This window comes from Mixophyes fleayi, chromosome 1, assembly GCF_038048845.1.
Source record: "Mixophyes fleayi isolate aMixFle1 chromosome 1, aMixFle1.hap1, whole genome shotgun sequence".
NCBI lineage: Eukaryota > Metazoa > Chordata > Amphibia > Anura > Limnodynastidae > Mixophyes > Mixophyes fleayi.
In genome coordinates this window covers 445382992-445402323 of record NC_134402.1, presented here as the reverse complement: position 1 = coordinate 445402323, position 19332 = coordinate 445382992, and the positions used below count along the sequence as shown (strand labels likewise).

Genomic DNA, 19332 nt, shown 5'->3' with positions numbered 1-19332 from the left:
TCAGTTATTGAGTGAAGCACTTTCTCCTGGATCGGTATAAACGAGGTACAGGAGGCTGACCTCACGGAACGCCTAGGATATCCTCTCGCACTAACCCCTCTCCAGGATTATAAACAGATAAGCACCTCCTTTCTTCATCCCAAACACGCAGTATTGATCCAGTCTTATTGGTCCCTTGCTGGTTGAGGACACAGAAAAGGAGTAGTAGATGTGATTATGTAAAATGCAATTCTTCATGCTGCGAAATGAATTGTTTTTATAAAATAGAAATGTCCCCATTGGCACTTTCTATGCCAGCTCTGCCTACTCATGAAACAACTTCCCATGAAAAATCTTTTAAACCCGATTCACTTTTTTATAGGGGTATTCAACAGTGTCCATAACAGGATTAGGGAGAAGATCCAGCTACTACTGAGCAAAATGGACCATTTTAAACAAATTTCATCCGGGAATGGTAAAGGGGAGTTTGTTTATAGAGATAATGATGTGTTAGGGTCCAACATCCTAACTTTAGTGCTTAGTGTCAGGCAAAGTCACTGTGTATCCCCCACATTCCCCAATCATGACACTCAGATCTACTCACATGACCCCACATGCCTTTTAGATCTCCCACATGTGCCCATCAGACTGCCCCACACAGGGTCGGACTGGCCCGACGGGGAGCCGGGCTATCCCCTGGTAGGCCCCGACCCTGATCGCTCTCCTCTTCGTTGGTGGGGGGGAGAAGAGGACACTTAAAAAAAATAATCCCTTGATTGCGGCACCGGCGCCCCTTCTCCCTCCTCTCTGCTCCATCTGCACTGAATGTCGGGTGTGACGCCATCACGCCCGACGTTCACTAAAGGGCAGCGCAGAGAGGAGTCACAAGAAGAAAGAAGACAGAAGAAGAGAAGAAAAGAGAAGAAACAAGCCAATAGAAAAAGTAAGTGAAGGTACGGAAGCAAGGGGGGAGCAAAGACAGTATAGCAGAGTGTGAAGAGGGGAGCAAGGGCAGCATGGTACATTGTGAAGGGGGGCCAAAGCAGCATGGCACAGTGCATTAAAGGGGGGCCAGGAGAAGGGATCATAGGGAGCACAGCATGGTGATTAAGGGGCACAGTTATGTGTGTGTGATGGCACAGCGGGCTTGTGGCAATGTAATGTGTGTGGTAGGTGGTGGCTAACTAATTTAATTTTATAGTGGGGACTATTAATTTAGGAGGGGTGGTTTGGGGACTATTAATTGAATGTGGGGCTAAGTTTGAGGAGCATGAGGTCTATTTATTAAATGTGAATATGAATTATTTAATGGCAGTGACAGTTGGGGGAAATAGGTATATTTATTCTACATAAATGCTATTAATCTATTGCTGGGGCTGTTTGAGGGAGGGAAATACTTTTACTTATTAAATAGGAATACTATTACTTTAATGTTGTGGCTGGAGGAAGACCTAAGTATTAATCTTGGGTCCTATTGATTTAACGCCGGGGCTGGTTGGAATTTTCTAAATGCACCCATTTTTTTTCCAAATAGGGCCCCCAACATTCCAGAATCCAGACAAGCCGCAACTAAAGAAACCAGCAGCCACAGGTGGTGAAAATGACAAGAACAGGTAGGACAGTCTGCCAAATGTTCTGATTCTAGTGGGACAATCCCAATTGTTGGTGACTGTTCTGCCTAATCTAAGGGGCTGGTCAAGACTGTGTACTCTTTATATACACACTGCATTCTTTATATACTACACTATGGTGCTAGCTGTCCTTCGTGGGCTGACCACTCCCCATTTAGTGTCTTGTCTCGCCTTTATGATGGCTGGCCACACCCCCTATGGTGGGCCCCTAGTGTTGCAGTCCCCCGGTGGGCCCTTCATGCCCCAGGCAGACACTTGCCCCTTACATGCCCATGGGAGCAATCTGAGAAGCTGGGGTGCCATAGTTAACAGAGGACATAATGAGGAGTAGGCTGTGAGAGAGGCAGCGTTGTGCGGGGCTGGTGTATCGTGCAGCAAGGTCTGAGTGTCAGTACAATGTGTGTGTTTTTGTAGGTGTGTGTTGTGATTGGTTTGCTGGTGTCAGGGAACAATGTATACACATGTTGACATGTCTGTGGACATCCTCTACCTACAAACTTGCTACATTGTATATAGAAATGTATCCACTTTCCTATTATTTACCCTGTACACTGCCAAGCAGCAGCTTCCCAGTCATAAAACCAAGGAACAGATTTATATTTAAATAACTGTATTTTAGTAAAATTGAATGGCCCGACATGTAAAGAATTGGGGGCAGGTGGTTTTCATTTTACATGAGAAGTAGACCCCCAGTCTGTCCAGCTGATTAATATCACATTAGTAATATAACTATACAGTACATACATCTCTACTACATGGTGTGTGTGTGTGTGTGTATGTGTGTGTATAATTCTGCAGGGCTACAGTGTACGTGGGACTCATCGTTATGCATCTGATTGAACAAATATAAACATCTCTCTGGCTGCACTGAGGTTACTCGATCCATCTCCTATAAATAGACAATGTTTAATGGAAGTGGATTGTGTCAGGTGAGAAATCAGCCGACCACACACCAGGATTATATGTACTATATACTGAGAGGTAGGAAGCCAGGGACACGCTCATTATTATCACTCATATATACAATGTTGTCTTTATTCAATAATAAGACAGAATATTATTGTGGTACATGAAATGTGGTCCGAATCAGTGATGTGCAGAATCAGTGATGTGGTTCATGATAAAGCTTTGCAGTGTCTTGTAAACCAAACCAAAGCTTCTACACGGTTATGTAGGAGGTACATATGTACCAGCTCCTGTAGGACAAGGCCAATCACACTATGAATAACCACTTTCATGCAGAACCAAACTTTACAACGAGTCTTTAAAGGCTTGGACATATCCATTCACAAAAGTGATAAGTGAATATCAGAAGATATGCCCCATCGCAAAAGTGGTCTGGCCCTTCGCAGGCTCAGAGGGTCTCACAGAATCTTGTGCCACCGTGTTGGCTCCCGCTGGCAGCGTACTGTCAGTGGACTGTGTCAGAAGGAGCTTTCAAGTTTAATCGCAGGTCAGTAAGGATGTACAGGAACAAGTTAACCATCCCTCTTTGAGATGTGTCTTTATATTTGTTACTTAGGAACCATTTAATATTATATTGCCCATCTATAAGCTGGATGCCAGTCTACGAGCTGATAATAATTGTCACATCTTTGCTTGTGTGTGTGTGTGTGTGTGTGTGTGTGTGTTATATTTCAGGTTGCATGTATCTTAGAATAGAAAACCCACAAAGGAAACCCATGTAAACATGGGGAGTGCATGCAAAATCTGCATAGGACCAGGCCCGGCGCTCCCATTAGGCAAGGTTAGGCACTTGCCTAGGGCGCCGGGCTCTGGAGGGCGCCACAGAATGAAAATTACTTTAAAACTGTGCGGCGACCGCTGACCTTTCACGCCCGCCGCACAGCATTCATATAAATCCATGGGGAGGGGGGAAGGGGCTATGGATCACCACCGCCGCCTCTCTGCTCTGTCTCCTCCCCTCCACTCACTGACTGTCGGGCCGTGACATCATCATCACGGCCCGACAGTGTCAGTGAGCGGACAGAGCAGAGAGGTGGCGGTGTTGAGGCAAGGTAAGGAAAGACGGGGAGGGGGGAGGAGGGCGCAGATTTTCAAAGTGTTCCTGCGGGGGGGGGGGGGGGGTGCGCCGATTTCTGCGGGGGAGGGGGGGGGCGCCGATTCTAACAAAGTGCCTAGGACGCCATGGACCCTTGCACCGGCCCTGCATAGGACCATATGCCTGTGTCCACTTTCTGGGCATGCACAGTATGAAATCATGCAAGGTGAGCAATGCAAACTGGCATCAGCCCCAAAGTGTCCTGGTTGAACTCATGGCCCCAGCGCTGATCGGCGTGTCATATAAACTACCTGTATATTTCTACACTAAAAAGGAAATGGCGCTATTGACAAATACTGAACGCTGTTGTGTGCTCGGCGGTGTGTATCTGTACAGTTATCTAGCTATAGCTCTACAAAATAATTATGTTTTGCACCAGTCATTCAACTTTAACAAGGACACTGGTTGAGATGACAATATTAGACCTGTGTATTTGTGCCTCTACACAGGTAATGGTGCTAATGATATGTACAATACGTCATTCTGTTTTGCAGGGGTCAGTCTGTGTAGTGAGGGTCTACAGTGTGTAAATAAAGGGATAGATAAATCACTCAGGTACTGCTGCAGCCCTCGTTACACAACCATGTAGTAAATACAGTGTGTACAGGAGTATTGTACTAACAGTCACAGAGAGCACTCATAGACAATTTACTATTGCACAATCCAGGAAGTGGGAGGGGCTATATACTCCTTTTAGAATGTGACATTTGATGCTTGCTGATTGGCCTCTGAACGCTCCATGCACCGTGATTGGTCTGATTCTCCAGTGGGTGTTTTATGTTCGCTGATTTTTTTGTGAATTAGTACGAATTCGCCCATTTCCGCTGCCAGTAACCTATGTCTATCAGCCACCCAAATTACCCAGGTATTGCTCCTTGTGTCTGGGCAAACCATCAACACTCCTGATCAGGAGTAGTTGTGATTGATCAGAGTTTTAGCAGGCATGCCAGTAAATCCGTATTGACGGATCACCCAAATCTGTACATGTGTGCTATGATCATCAGAGACGACAAGAGGAATTTCGGGTCCCTGTACAGCAACTTCTTGGGGCCAGTTCCATAACCGCTGAAGGGGATTCGTCCATACTAGGTTGGTGGCTCCTCCCACTGTACAGGCAGACTAGGGCCCCCAGACCACCCCGGGCCCGGTACTTTGTACCTACCCGGCCCCCTCTCCACATCCCTGGCTGTCATCCAACAAGCTAACTGATTGAGCTCCATCTGGTGTGGTAAATCATACTTGCCAACATTTTTTTTTCTTTTTCCGGGAGATGCCGGCTGGGACGTGGGCGTGCAGGGGGCGGGGCTGCGAAATCGCGTCATTTTGGCCCCGCCCCCATGACGGAATGACGTAAATCGCGTCATTTTACAATGGGGGCGGGGCTAAACGCCGCGATTCCGGGTGAATCGCGGCGTTTAAACTAAATTTTTCCCCCTTCCTATCAGGGAGATTGCCACACTCGTCCGGGAGACTCTCGCAAAATGCGGGAGTCTCCCGGACAATCCGGGAGAGTTGGCAAGTATGTGGTAAATACAGCGGGGCCGGGTGGCGTCATCCTCTCTATTGCTAACTTCCATATTTGCACTTGTCTAAAACACTTAATGGGCCACTTCCTCCTGCACCTGCAAGTTCTCCAATATTTGTGCAAAATCACATTTATCTACACTGTATTCCTGCACAATTGCTTTAAAACCTAGTAGCACTGGATTTCTCTATTTATTTATTATTTTTTTTTAATGATTGCCTGTCTTACGGTTTCAAGAAATCCAGGAGGTTGATGGGCTGGCGGGAGAATCAGATAAGTAGTCGTATGTGGGTGACTCATGTAAAACCAAGGAGACTATAAAGGGCTTGTAGTCAGGTAGCCATGTGGTCAGACAGCTAAGTACTAGTAATGGACCTACCATCTGAATGGCAGCCCGCTGTGTGACGAGCTCCTCTAACGAGGAAGCCGCGTGTTTCTCGCCGAGGGTTCAGAGTTACACGGGATAGAAATAATTTTCAGCTTTTTACAAATCATTTCAAACTACACAGATTGCAGTACAAGGAAGACAACAAAGGGTGCTTATTAATAAAATAAATCTTAAATTGCAGCATCCAACAGAAGATAATTATTTATCAAACACAACACAGTAAGCTCCAAAGTGGCTGCTATCTGGCTTAGCTCCATAAAGACAAATTATACAGAAAAACTTTACTAATTATGTATTATTCAAAGAATCAGGGATGTATTTATAGTGTTCACTTCCCTAAGTACAATGGATTTATGCCAAAATTTTGTGCCAATCGAATTCCGGTTCTATTGACCTTAATTATTTGTATGGAAGCAATAACGGTGTTCTTACATTTTCACATATGGCTACTTTATGTTGGCTTATTTTTTGTTCAATTAACAATGAGGCTAGGTTTATCGAATATTAAAACTTGCTGAGCCCTAGATGTTTGTAGATTATATATTGATATATAAAACAACAGGTTTGAAAGAGGGTGTGCTTTCTTGTCCACATAACTGGAGATATACATTGTAACCCAAGATTCAGTGGCCGCGATTGCTACTGACCCATGTGGATACTTTGTAACTAAGCATTGCTGTCAGGGCAATTCAACGCAGATGCGGATGATTCAAGTCCTGGGTTTCTCATAAGTGTGCTTGGTTTCAGTTGAAACATTTCCACCAACTACCAGGCAGGTGTAAGTGCCGGCTGATAGTGATGACCCATAGGCAAACCGAGGGGGGTTTCCTAGTGCCTGGAAACCCCCATCCAAGCCTGGGGCATTGTATAATTGAGGTGGCTGGACCCTGCCCCAGCTTCACATGGCTCTGCTTGAAAAGGGAGCGCTGCGTGCACCTAACAGTAGTGCACGCAGCATTGCCCATGTATATTATAGGGATAGGAAGAGTTGGAGAGCGGCCAAGCACTGTCTAAAATTATAGCCACGCCCCCATGCATGCTGGCCACGCCCACTGGTGGCGTGGTGTGGAAACCCCCCTCTACAAATCCTGCGTTTGCCCCTGTGACCGATCATAGAATTTCTTTTATAAACTGCACGTATCCACTAGTTGGCACAGAACATGCATTTGCAAGTAAGATAGAATTTATAAATACATTGTATGTACAGTATGCATTAAAAAAAAATCTTTATTTATATATTTAATGTAAAAGAATATCAATTTTTGTTAAAGTGGTTCTCTCTGGGAATCAACTATCAGGACTGCTTATTAATGCCTGGGCCAACAATGTAGCAAAGTGCACCACCGACAAACGGCCTCTACAGTTCATAATACTGTTGTATTTTACTATATTGAATACAGATTGCTCATAATGGACCTGATTCAGTATGGAATGCAAAACGAACGTAATGAGCGGTTGTTTTTTTTTTAAAAAAGGGCATAATTCGTGCATACGCACGTCCATATTTAACTACAAGCGGATCTGAAGAAATATCTCATGTTGAATACGGGTGTAGGTACACTGTGCTTATAAGGCTCTTGCTGTACTGAGACAGACACAACACATTGCAGGAAACATACAATATATAGGTGCAATATAAAGTCTCAGAAGAACACACAGAAAAAAAGTATTCAATTATTGCCACCTGTTAATAATATAGTTATTAATGAATAAACATTAAAAAAAAGTTATTTAAATGAAAATCATTTATCAAGATGTTATAAAACATATTTTAAAACTTGCTCTTGATTACAAACACATGTTCTAGCATGCATATGTAACTCTCATCACTATCACTCAGCACTTACACCTGCCCTGTAGCTGGTGCAAATGATACAACTGAAACTCACGTACCTTAGAGAAGCCCAAAGCTTGAATCAGACGCTGCTGTATGCACTCGAGCTTGACACGCTCTAACTGTACATTGACTATGTGCATATGCCACCGGGCTCCCAGGTGGCTTTACAACGCAGACCCTGGCTCTCTGGTGGCTTTACAACGCAGATCCTGGCTCTCTGGTGGCTTTACAACGCAGATCCTGGCTCTCTGGTGGCTTTACAATGTAGACCCTGGATCTCTGGTGGCTTTACAATGTAGACCCTGGATCTCTGGTGGCTTTACAATACAGACCCTGGATCTCTGGTGGCTTTACAATGCAGACCATGGCTCCCTGGTGGCATTACAATGTAGAACCTGTCTCCCCGGTGGCTTTACAATGTAGACCCTGGATCTCTGGTGGCTTTACAATGCAGACCCTGGCTCTCTGGTGGTTTTACAATGTAGACTCTGGATCTCTGGTGGCTTAACAATGTAGACCCTAGATTTCTGGTGGCTTTAAAATGTAGACCCTGGATCTCTGGTGGGTTTACAAGGCAGACCCTGGCTTCCTGGTGGCTTTACAATGCAGACCCTGGTTCTCTGATGGCTTTACAATGTAGACCCTGGCTCTCTGGTGGCTTTACAATGTAGACCCTGGATCTCTGGTGGCTTTACAATGCAGTCCCTGGCTCTCTGGTGTCTTTACAATGTAGACCCTGGCTCCCTGGTAGCTTTACAATGCAGACCCTGGATCTCTGGTGGCTTTACAATGTAGACCCTGGCTTTCTGGTGGCTTTACAATGCAGACCCTGGCTCCCTGGTGGTTTTACAATGTAGACCATGGCTCCCTGGTGGTTTTACAATGTAGACCATGGATCTCTTGTGGTTTTACAATGTAGACCCTGGATCTCTGGTGGCTTTACAATGCAGACCCTGGGTCTCTGGTGGTGTTACAATACAGGCACTTGTTGCTTGCTGGCATTTCCACGGCTCTCTTTTGGCTATACAGTACAGACCCCAAAATATCTAGTTACTTTAAAATGCCCTAATATCAAATTCAAACCCCAGATATCTGATTACTTTACAATTCAAATCTACAAACATCTGTTGACTTGCGTTCGGCAGTCGGCGGGTGACACCAGTAGGTGTGGTCAGTAACAGTCCGTTGTGACCCAGATTTTGTGGAAATCCTTTATGGAACTACTTTAGTAATGTATTTCATATTAGATATAAACCAGATGCGATTAATCACTTCCTAAAGTGAGGGTGTTTTCCCAGTTGCTTGTGATCTGGTGTTTAGCTGCCTAGCATATGTACATCATAAGTTGTCTATATGTTGTTTATATGTTCTATAGGTACACATAGGATTGGGAGCATCACGTTATAAGACATAGGAGATTAGTAATACCAGTGCTTTGTTTGTCATAGAACTCACCGGAAATGAGTTCCGGCACCTTTTTTCGACGGATTTTCCAAGTTTTAAAATTTTGGAACATTAGATGTTTGGTCCTCGTGGACTTGAATCGCCCTGTTGAGCGTAGCAGGTCGGCGGCAAAATCATTAAAACGGTGCATGCGGGCTGCTTGTGTGTCAAGTCCGATGCAGGCGTGCTTCGTCCGCGCTGGTTGTGATGGCGCTGCTCAGCTTGTGATTGGTCGTGTGGTCACGCGCTGAATGCTTACTGTGGGCGGCGACCGTTATGTTTCGTTACACAACTGACGTGTGTGGGTGTGTGTACAGTGATTGACTACGTGATGTGAGTTCCGGCACCTTTTTTCTTACAAAAAAAGTACTGAGTAATACAATGTATTTCCAGAGTGATGTCATTTTTAGATAGGACCAGGAGACATGATGAAAACTGCTGTCATTTCTGGGGCCAAGATTCTGGAAGATTGTGCCTTTTGTGTTGGACACACAAGTGCCTTCTATTCGTGAAAGCTTCCTTGATGGGGCTTGTCTAAGGCTTGTGTGGACCAGGTGGCTTATTTGGAGCTATTGATAGAACCAGGTATTGGGAAGGGATCATTTTTCTTGCTGTTCTGAGAATGACAGAGGGGAAATCCCTCCTGACATGATGTCATGCCAACTTCTCTCCATAAAGATGCCATATAACTTTACCCTAGTGGGAATAGTGGATGATCCCATTTGGGTGGCAGCACGGTGGCTAAGTGGTTAGCACTTCTGCTTCACAGCACTGGGGTCATTATTTCAATTTTCGACCATGGCCTTATCTGTGTGGAGTTTGTATGTTCTCCCCGTGTTTGCGTGGGTTTCCTCTGGGTGCTCCGGTTTCCTCCCACACTCTAAAAAAAACAACATACTAGTAGGTTAATTGGCTGCTATCAAAATTGACCCTAGTCTCTCTCTCTCTGTCTGTGTATGTGTGTGTTAGGGAATTTAGACTGTAAGCTCCAATGGGGCAGGGACTGATGTGAGTGAGTTCTCTGTACAGTGCTGCGGAATCAGTGGCGCTATATAAATAAATGGTCATGATTTGGGTGTTAGTGGAGGATGGTCTAGGAAGCAGAGAAGTCTATTGATTCTGCCCACATACCCAATGTCAGTACTACAATGGAGATAGAGAGAACAGATTTTGGCCTGTGGTGTTTTTTAAGCCAGAGAAAAAATTCGAGAGAATGCTCACCGACTAAATAATTTCTATATCTACGCAGGATTTAATTTGTTGTGGCGAGTGTCACGCCAAGAATTGGCTGAAACAAATTGCATTATAGTATCTGAAATAGGGGATGTGACATGTACATAGGCCATTGCTTATTTTAAACATGTTGTTTGTTGTTCCATATAAAATTATTACATGTTGTTTATACATACTTGCCAACTCTCCCGGAATGTCCGGGAGACTCCCGCATTTTGCGAGAGTCTCCCGGACTCCCGGGCGAGTGTGGCAATCTCCCGAATTCTGCCCACTTCACTAGGAAGTGCCCACTTCCTAGTGAAGTGGGCAGAATTAGATCCCAAACGCCGCGATTCCCGATGAATCGCGGCGTTTAGCCCCGCCCCCCGCTGTCAAATGACGCAATTTGCGTCATGACGTCACAGGGGGCGGGGCCGAAATGACGCGATTTTGGCCGCCCCGCCCCCTCACGCCCCCCTCCACTGGCTGGCTCCCGGAAGAGAGCTGAAGAAAGTAGGTAAGTATGTGTTTATAGGGTGTGAATTGTCCGACTTGTACCTCGACTAGTAGGGTCTGGAATAGATTCCTTGGCAATGTTCATTTTCATTACGTTAATTTTCAAGATAAGTAATATTTCTCACAGTCCGCCAAGTCCTGACCAATTTTGCTAAGTAAAGCTAGTAGTTAGCTTCAGAGTTCTAAGATAGTATTGAAAGTCTGTTGCAAGTGAGGGATTAAGCTTGCAGCAAATATTTTGTAGTAATACACAGAATCTGCATCCTGTCCTGGGGCTATTGAGAGTTTTTGAATTTTTTACGGCATCTCCTATCTCCTCCTCAGCCACGCTCTGGCTGAGGAAAGATATTCATGAACTTCACCTGAAGTTTTGTGGCTTGCTGGTAGGTTTCTGTGTATGTTGTTTAGTGCTTGTTTAGTGCTTCACAATAAGATTGGATTGTGGATAATCTTTTGTGTCTTTTATTAATTTTATTACATGAGACGTATGTTTTTCACCATGGTATCAGTTTGTTGATTTTATTTTTTTTTTAATAAAAATGCCGGCTTCACCAGTGGAGAGATTTTTCATTTTCTTCCATATAGTATATTATTAAGTTCTCCTTTAGCTGTCAAAAGATTTTGGTAATACTTTTTTTAAGGGTTTTGCTTGTGGGAAAATGTTGAGTTCAGGTGAGTTTTACGTTAATTCACAAATATTTTATTACTGGTTCAAATGCAAAAGTTTTTTAGAAAAATATTTTAAGGGCTCGTTCGTTTTTTCTGAATTTTCACATGCTGCGTTCCAGAAGGACACTGAATGCACGCCTGTTTACAAGCATTATTATTCTCTGGTCCATTTCAAACACCAAAAATTCATACATGTACAAATTTCTTGGGCTTTGCCACGATCTGCAGGGGATACAGGCTCTCTAGTGAACAGCAGAGGCCTGACGGAACCGGGATCAATGATCCCTATGCTGGCGTGATTTCCAGAGAAGTTTACTCACATTTACGTTTGATTTAAAGTTAAAGGTAACATTGTGACTTTTGCGTACATACAAAAACGTGTACTTGCATTTCTGCGACTGCATTTTGAGGTGCGACTGTAATGAAGTCTCATCTCTACCAAATAAGGTCATGAATTTTAAATAACATTTTAATAAGCGTTATCAAATCCAAAACCAATGTGGACATCACGCTATGGGCAGCATGGTGGCTTAGTGGCTAGCACTTCTGCCTCACAGCACTGGGGTCATAAGTTTGATTCCCGACCATGGCCTTATCTGTGTGCAGTTTGTATGTTCTCCCCGTTTGTGTGGGTTTCCTCCGGGTGCTCTGGTTATCTCACAAAATCCAAAAACATACTGGTAGGTTAATTGGCTGCTATCAAAGTAACCCTGGTCTATCTGTATGTATGTTAGGGAATTTAGACTGTAAGCTCTATTGGGGCAGGGACTGATGTGAGTTCTCTGTACAGTGCTGAGGAATTAATGGTGCTATGTGTAGATTAGCACAAATGTGGGATATATATATATATTTATTTATTTTTAAAGAAAGTACATTTTCTGGCATTGAGCAATCTAGTAGCCAGGTAGTTAGAACATTTGCCTCACAAATATCCTTGACAACATGGTACATCCAGTTATTTGCACCCTCTTGTATGTTTTGCATGCTGGAGAGTCTGGACCAACCTATAAGTAAGCAGCATATTGTCCTCTATGTACTATAACACTTTACATATAAAGTCACATTGCACTGCATTACATAATACCAGGCATCAGAGGAAGGTGGTGAGCTCAGGACTACATCTCCCGGCGTGCCCCGCGGCCGTGCCCGTGACACGTGGTGCGCGGCCGGGGCGGGGCGGTGACGTCCCATTCCCCACATTCCCTGTGTCAGTGCACATAGGCGGCCCGGCTGTCCTGGGGGAGCCCAGCATCCAGTCCCGAGGTAGGTACCGCGCCCCCTGTCCGACTTCCCCGACCTCATCCCCCTTAATGCCCGTATGTGGACGTGGCTGTGCCCAGCTGGGGACTGGCTGCTGCACCCAACACTCCCCATGCTGACAGTCTCCCTTTGTTTACCAGGGTGTCATTCTTAGCTGTTACCTCCAGTGAGGGGGTGCAGGCACTGAGGAGGGGGGTGCCCCGTGATAGCCAGGCACCCCCCAGCTGGTGCTCCCTTCAGGCTGACATCCCTAGGCCACAGCTGCTCCCAACCAGCTGACCCAGGGTAGGGTCCAATACCAGTGATGAGAACAGTTTTATGCTGAAATTCATATATAAATGTACTCTGCAGATTTTTCCAATGATGCAATATGTGTCATCAAGATGTAAGTCTACTAGCTGGGTGCTATGCATGCAATGGTCCTTATTTTTTGCAAAATTTAGATTTTTATGTTATTTGGTGCACGTATCTAATATCCTGTTGTATGGACATGGTGATATTGGCCAACTGCAACCATAGGGAATAGGGTTATCAGAATCACAGGTCCTGAAGCTGACACTTAGATATACACTTTCTTTGGCTTAAAAAAGTTTAAGAACATGTAATACTGGGGTTCCCAATGTTTCACTTATCTCCTGCTCTTTATTGTATCAGGAGGATGTCATATTTATAACCACTTATTTTCCTTTTTGTTTTGTTTTTTGGATCTTCTGACAGATGAAACGTTGACTTTGATTTTTACTCCTTAATGTTAACCCTGCTGGCAGCTGAGGGGTTAATGTACCTGTCACTGCAACCTGCACAGTGTATACTAGGAACAACACACAGATCCTGTATATGGCATCAGGAATACTCCAACCCCTTTTTTTGGCACAGTCTTTGGCTTTGTTTTCCCATTAATGAATAATGCATTTAAAGTAGAGAGCAGGATATGGATGTTCCCCACATCATTGCATGACCGCTTGTAGTTTGGCAGCTGTGGTTCTAATTGGCACATGTCTAGCAGTGATTTTAACGCCGGGATCTGCATGTTAATGGATGTGTACACATGCTTGTTATACTCTGTCACAGAACACTTGTATTGTATTAAGTTGCATGTCCTCTTACTCTTATTGAATAAGAATCATCTTTAATTATCTACTCATTTTTGTCAATTTTAGGGAAAAGGTGTAGCGGACGGGGGACTAGAATAAAAGTTGTTATAGAACTATGGTGTATACCAGAGGTTGTCACCCTGTGTCTTCCCAGTCATTGTGGAACTATAAGTTCCAGCATGCCCTTTCAGCAGATCCCTGGTAGGGCAGGTTAGTCATAGTTCCACAACAAGTATAGAGCCACAGATTGCTTAAGCTTGGCATAGACTGTAGAAGGAAAATATCTTTGTTTTCATACATGTAATAGGTGTTTGTCAGTGTTTGTTTTCTTTGTGCAAAGATTGTTTTTATTTTTATTTTCTAAGGTGTCAATATAATTATACGTTGTGTAAAAATAATAACAGGAGGTGCGTTCATTCTTCCGGACTCCGAATGGTTAAGAGGACTGTTGGCCTTGTGTCCCGTAACCCATCTGCTATTCAATCACTACTATTTCTTGTCACCCTGCCATTGAGTTAGTGCCTATCGTACAGTTTACCACACATATGGGGTACACGGTGTGGACAAAGAACACCCTGATCCCAACGATGAGCTTAAATATATAAGCATGTCTAAATTTGTATATAAAAATGCAAAACAAGGAACTCTATATTTTTGGGGTGTTTTTCTTCTGTTTGGTAGATCAGTGTTTTGGGATGTACCCAGTGCAAATTTGCTTTTTTTTTAATTATTATTTCTGTCACGATAGTGCGTAGCGTTGACACATGCTGGCAGGAGAGGAATGTGTCTAGACCCTGGTGGATTCTAGTCCCAGCTCACCTGCAGACATATATCCACAGCGAGAGGTTGTAATGCCCATTTCGGCTTGCAGACAGCAGTGCACTGCATATTACATCACATTCCTTGCCGAAAACAGCTCCTATGTGTTCAGTGGCTCCGTAATATAGTCTTAAGGTTTTACTAGAATGCTTTTGTAACCTGCCAAGTTGTCTTGACTGTTTGATTGTTATAACTCCTTATATGTGCGAGTGTATTGTTCTTGCCTTGTATGTGTAATGTGGATTTGTCACTGAGACATGATGTTTTGTGGATGAAGTAGCTTATAAATTTGGGTGGGAGCCAGTGGCATCGTTGAGGCACCTCCTGACTAATAATGATGAGGCCTGACCTATTCCTGACGTCTGCAAGTGGATTGATTGGCTGAGCTGTCGTGAACGATGGTACAGGCCACAAAATGGCTGCCTCCATGTGTGTAACTGTCAGCTCCGCTTTAAAAATGACTCTTCTGGAACTAGCCTGTAAAAAAGTGCGTTATTTTCTAGCGCCTGTGGTTCCTGTATGTATTTTTTTTGCCCTGTTCTAGAAGAGAGATGTTTTTGTGAATTTGCTACATTGGGCGTTCGGATTTTGGTGTGGATGGGACAGTTTTTGTTTTGTTTTTAAATTCTTGGACCAGACTGATCCCTTTCTTTTCTTAAAGTAAAAACAATTCCATGAACTGCTCTTTGATTGTATATCACAATTGTTAACAAACATAAAGAAACAACTACTGTTATACAGTATACACTCATTGTTACTGTGACATTGTAACTCTTGATAGACCTTATTTAAATATTGCAGCGTATACCAGCGTCAATTGGGATTACTGTATAGTCCGCCCTGGAGTATTGGGAAACTCACTGAACCACTTTAGGAGTCATTAAGTCACCGTCGGACATGATCAAGCTTCTGAAATCATCAGCAAGAGTGAGGATTGTCTGTCTAATAGTAGAATGATTTGTTAGCGTTCAACAATTTGTTGCACGATTTCTGGATTATATGTTAATTGTTTTATCGCCTTTCATCTAATTTCGCCCTAAACATATATTTAAAGAGGATTTGTCAACACAAGTTTAAGTCATCAAAATCCTTTAGAATGATCATCTGTTTTTACTTGGCTAGGCAGCAATTGTTTGATGCCTATTAGTATTTGTGTATAGAGTTGTTGTTCGTTTGACTTATTGTTGTTGCACCCTGGCGATTGGCTGGGAAACGGTGACATCACAGAGACGTGACGCATTGATGGGAGAATGGCTGCCTCCACTGCGTGTGTAGATGACTGATGCACTTCATAATTTTTGCTTTTTACTAAATTAACTTTGCATTTTATTTCATTTTTTTTCTTTCTTGTTTTAATATAGCAAAGTGAAGGATTTGTTCGCATTTAACACTTTTTTTTTTCTTTTAAACTCTTCTAGTAAAATCCTCACTAAATTCTTAGAAGAAGAATAAGTCAGGGGGATTATAGTAAAACTGGGAGCTTTGAACTGTAATAATGGTCTCTTGCCCCCTTTCAATAGTTCAACAACAGATGTCCTGAGAACACGTGTCTCCCATGTGCAGCTGACTGTCCAGGCGTGTATGTATGTGTGTGTGTGTGTGTTACTGGCTGTTCCTGCGGTTCACGTTTCGTTGTACACTATGAACTTTTTGATGTGTTATCAATCTATTATGATCGAGTAGACCCTGATGACGTGTGTCCTCCATACATGTCAGAATATAGGTCACACACATGTGATATTAGGGTGAATTAATATGTAGGATGTAAACGTTTCTTAACCAAAGGATACAGTAGTGATATGTGGTCCTTAGGAATGCATAAAAATGTTGAATCTCTGCACGCTTTTTATTTTTTAAATGAAAAATTGATGGATAATTGCATTCACCTTTTTTATTTAGTTATTTTTATTGTTCATTTTTAAAACTTGTTACCGTGTTCCACGTCTGTTTACTTAGGACAGTAATGAGCGACTTGATTACATGTACTGTTTTACCTTTATTACTGAGACTAAGGGTAATGTGTGGCCCTTTGGAAGGTTAAAGGGCCGTACTGTGGGGCCCCTGACGTGTATCAGGTTGCGTAGCGCTGCCTTAGAGTCTTACGGTTCTCTCTGCGTTCAGCCACAGGTATGTACTGTACCATGGGCGATGAGAAGGCCGTGCAGACGTGTAGTCTTTGGGGGAATGGTGGAAGAATCGTGAAAAGTCCTTTGTCACACGAGGGATCCCTACTTCTTACTGAGTATACTTGGGCTGTAATATGCTGCATTTTTCTAAGTAGAAAGAGGCAGGTTAATAGTTACTTGTTTGACCTCTGCCTAATTGTGATAATAAACACGTCCTGGGGCTGTGGTGTTTTCACGCTGGTTTTCCCAGGCTCCTCCTTGCTCTTGCGCTGAATCTTTTGCTTACCCTTCAACGTGACATATGTCACGTAACAAGGACACTTTAAAACGCCGATATCCTCAAAATCTAACTTATTAGTTTAGTGGTTCATGAGCTACAGACGTCTGCACTCAGTACCCTAAAAACTGAGTGTATTTTGTTTCGTGTCCGCGTATCCTAGCTTGGCTGTATTAAATTCACGCTCGCCCTCTTTTTAAAGTCTTCCAATACGGTGATATCATCATCATCACCATTTATTTATATAGCGCCACTGATTCCGCAGCGCTGTACAGAGAACTCATTCACATCAGTCCCTGCCCCATTGGAGCTTACAGTCTAAATTCCCTAACACACACACACAGAGAGAGAGAGACACTATGGTCAATTTTTGATAGCCAATTAACCTACCAGTATGTTTTTGGAGTGTGGGAGGAAACTGGAGCACCCGGAGGAAACCCACGCAAACTCAGGGAGAACATACAAACTCCTCACAGATAAGGCCATGGTCGGGAATCGAACTCATGACCCCAGCGCTGTGAGGCTGAAGTGCTAACCACTGAGCCACCGTGCTAGTTATAAAGGAATATATTTCTACAAGATGTCTTTATGCAGGGAGAGAACATGAATACAGACTGTGTTTTACTTTCCGGCACAGACAGATTTTAAGGTTGGAGACCATTGATTTTGGTGCCGGACCCACGATACCTGACATCTTCTGTTGATTGGATTTCTGAAGATGGTGAACGCTGGGCTTGGCCGCCATTGTTTCTGGCTAATTACAGGTTTCATAGTATTTATAGGTTAGGTGTCGCCCTCAGTGTATCAGTCGGAGCATCTGACTTTGAAGTATTATAGTTTGTAAACAACTAGAGGTGAAGGATGGTAGGTGGTTAACAAGAACTACTCCCAGACCCTGCTATCTCTGTGATGTGTTTTATATGAAGCCAATTTAAAGGTTGGTTATAATGGGAAAACTACTTTAATCAGGAACAAGACGTTTGCTGGACGAATCCCAGATCCATTTTTTTTTTTTCTTTTCATTTTTTTGTCTTTTTAAACCCTTTTTTAGCGCAGTTCATTTTTCATAGCAATTACTTCTGCTTTGGCTGTGTACACAGGGCCTAGACAATATTATCTTGCGTACAAATAACAGACTTCAATCAACTTTTTTACAACAGTCATAAAGTGATACAAAGCGCTTGTGAGTTCCTCGCAAGTCTTTCATCACAAGAAGCCTCAGTAAACATATTGTGCTGACCTCTACCTGTCTGTCCTTCTCTGGTCTATAAATCTCCAGATTTCCAGCTGTCTCCCATAAATTATTGTGACACTTTAATACAGGTCTGGGCAAATCAATAATGTAGACTTCAGGAGCCAGTAAATTAATTCTAGGAGCCAACAGCACCTTGAGAGAAATGGGGGAATAGCGGTAGAGTTACCTCCCAAAACTTAGGCGGCTGCAGTCCTGGTTTAGGCGCATTGGCTCTGGGGTGTAAGGGTTTTGACGCACTAGTTGGGAATCGCTGCTTTAGAAGATAAACCATACTTGCCTACTTTCGGCAAGTGTAGTTCGGGAGAGGGGCGTGACTAGAGGGCGGGAGGGGGCGGGGAGCAACAAAATGCATATATTTGGCTCCGCCCCGCGACGAAAATGCCGTTTTGTCGCGGGGGTGGGGCCAAAATGACACGATTCGCAGCGAATCGCGTCATTTAGGCTAGGCAGTTGCGGGAGGTGGTAGACTTGACTGCTCTCCTGTGAGTCCGTGAGACCGACCCGAATTTCGGGAGTCTCCCGGACATTCCGGGAGAGTTGGCAAGTATGAGATAAACTGTGCATGATCAGTATCTTTATAAAGTCCATGGGGTATATTTACTAAACTGCGGGTTTGAAAAAGTGGAGATGTTGCCTATAGCAACCAATCAGATTCTAGCTTTCATTTCTTTAGTACTTTCTACAAAATGACAGCTAGAATCTGATTGGTTGCTATAGGCAACATCCCCACTTTTTCAAACCCGCAGTTTAGTAAATCTATGCCCATGTTTCTCATAGGGAGACCACTAGGTCACATAATAATGATCCAATAACCAACATTATACCTGGCAGCTTTAAGGTTTTCAATTAATCTACCAGGTCTTTTTTTCTGCTGCGGCGGTTACTGGCTATACTGGAGCGCCAGGACACCAACGTCCTGTTATTGGTAAGGGTTATTTAGTAAATGGAGATTTTGAAGGTAGCAAACCACATTTTCGATGATGCTGTTCAGATGCATGTTCCAGGAACCTCCCCAAACTCTGCTCCAGCGTCCTTCGCTGGCTCCCAAGGTTTAGTTCCACGTTATAGTAGGAATATAATGAAAGGGGAGGATGGACATCAGTGGAAACTGGTGCACAGACTGAACTGTCGATTTTCCCAGCACCGTTTAGAAAAGGAAATAGAGCAAGTGATTACTTGTTATGGCTACAGCAACGTTTTCATAGTATCCTGGATTTGTCTCTTGGTGACTGTAGAAAA

General features: G+C 43.6%; 1 protein-coding gene across 5 annotated transcripts in view; it reads left to right on the top strand.

Moving 5' to 3' along the window:
* The first annotated feature begins 10531 nt into the window (after positions 1–10531).
* The window catches only part of CTIF (cap binding complex dependent translation initiation factor), a 154324-nt gene continuing 145523 nt past the window's right edge, over positions 10532–19332 (top strand). Inside the window, exon 1 of one of the 5 annotated variants that reach the window (XM_075185905.1) lies at positions 10532–10594. The gene's annotated coding sequence lies outside the window, so the exon portion shown is untranslated. Of the gene's footprint in view, positions 10595–12438; positions 12526–12763; positions 12808–12849; positions 12908–15286; positions 15363–19332 lie in introns of those variants that run through there. The other 4 variants (XM_075185886.1, XM_075185911.1, XM_075185894.1 and 1 more) reach the window with 4 other exon arrangements.